The sequence below is a fragment of the Microtus ochrogaster genome, chromosome 7 (genome assembly GCF_000317375.1).
Source record: "Microtus ochrogaster isolate Prairie Vole_2 chromosome 7, MicOch1.0, whole genome shotgun sequence".
NCBI classification, from domain to species: Eukaryota; Metazoa; Chordata; class Mammalia; order Rodentia; family Cricetidae; genus Microtus; species Microtus ochrogaster.
Window position 1 is genome coordinate 28,654,131 of NC_022014.1, and position 1,800 is coordinate 28,655,930.

Genomic DNA, 1,800 nt, shown 5'->3' on the forward strand with positions numbered 1-1,800 from the left:
TGCCCCGGCACCTGCACACATAGTGCACACACATGCATACAATACACATACACACATGCATACAACACACACACACACACACAATAACAATGTATATAGCTCCTGAGGAATTGTAGCCATAGTTGGACTTCAGCATCCACATACATGTGCATACATATATACGTGCACCTATACACACATAAACATGTATACATATTTCAGGTTAGAACTATAGTTGAATCTAGGATATCTCCAGTCTGTTAAGCAAAGTGCTGGGGTTAGGACTGAGGCCAGAGCTAGGATGAAAATCACATGAGAGTGGGGTCAAAGATGGGGCTTAATTTGAGTCCAAGTTTGACTAGGAATTGTGGACGGCACAATTTGAACTAGAGTCCAGTGGTCAGAGGCAGTCCCAAGTCCACACAAGATCTTTCTATGTCTACACATTTCCTTCCAACCAAGACCCAGAGTCCCCCCTCCTAGTATCCCTAACACATTCCCTGTCACACTGCCCCCCCACCGGCAATCCCAGCCCGGTTACCTGTGTGAAGTCTGGAGACTGTGACTCTTGGCTTCCCTGTGCGGCGGATGTCCAGCGTTGGGAAGTCTGTCAGAATGGAGAACTATATCCTGGAGGGTTGAAGTGGGAGGGAACAGGCACACTCATGTCAGAGGTCATTTAGTCCTTTGTGTCTGAAAGTCTGATGGTCTGTTTTGGGGAACACCCCATTTTTTCAACCTCTAAACGCCGAGTGAATGGGAGCAGCTTGAGTGTTTGTGGGGGTGGGCATAAAGGACACATCTCGTTTACGTCTTCCCGGATATGCCATCCTCCGTTTCTCTTTCTTGCAGCTCCTGTAACTTCCTCATTTTTCACTAAGTAGGAAGGGGGGTTACAACAAAGGGACAGTCTGGTTTTCTTCTCCTAGGCCTCTCATCTTCATTCGCTTCCTGCCCATGACTTCCCCAGAATTTTGGTGTCTCTGTCACTGAACACCTGCTCTCTGGGGGTTCATTCTCTGCTCATAGTGAAAACCCGGTGGGACTCCCTGGAACCTGACTCCTTGGACCCCAGCACCAAGCTCAACCCACACTCCACCCAGAAGGATGGAGAGGGACAGAAACCATGTCCTGACCAGAATGAGAGAAGGGGTGAAGACAGAGGCATCAATTCTGGGGCGGGGAAGGGGTATCAGCATAGGCCATTGATTCCCACTAGCGCTTCGGGAGGCAGTGTCGATGAAGGAAGGAAACAGCCCCAAGTCAAACCCCATGACATCCAGCACCCAGCCTGGAAAATGGAGAATTGGTGACAGATCTTAGAGCTGTCAATAAGGTAATTCAACCTATGAGCCCTCTATAATCTGGAATTCCTCTGCCTTCTCTATTACCAAAAGAATGGCCTCTCATAATTATTGATTTAAAAGATTGTTTCTTCACTGTGTTTTTACAAAAAAAGGACAGAGAAAAATTTGCCTTCACAATGCCTACTTATAATAATTTTCAGCCTACTAGGAGATACCAGTGGACCATCCTCCCTTAGGGAATGCTCAGTAGCCCCACCCTGTGCCAATATTTTGTAAATCAGCCATTGGAAATAATACATAAACAATTTCCTAAGTCTATACCATTACATGAATGACATTTTTATTGTTTTTATTGAGCTCTATATTTTTCTCTGTTCCCTTTCCTTCCCCTCCCCTTCTACCCTCTCCCATGGTCCCCAAGCTCAGGAGATCTTGTCTTTTTCTATATCCCTTGTAGTTTAGATCCATGTATGTCTCTCTTAGGATCCTCATTGTTGTCTAGGTTCTCTGGGAT

The 1,800-nt window shown here is 46.1% G+C and overlaps 1 protein-coding gene across 1 annotated transcript in view; it reads right to left on the minus strand.

Moving 5' to 3' along the window:
• The window catches only part of LOC101986444 (C-type lectin domain family 10 member A-like), an 8,814-nt gene extending 8,108 nt beyond the window's left edge, over positions 1–706 (minus strand). The window contains exon 1 of the mRNA XM_026780641.1: positions 521–706. The gene's annotated coding sequence lies outside the window, so the exon portion shown is untranslated. The remainder of the gene's footprint in view (positions 1–520) is intronic.
• Between the last annotated feature and the right edge of the window lie 1,094 nt (positions 707–1,800).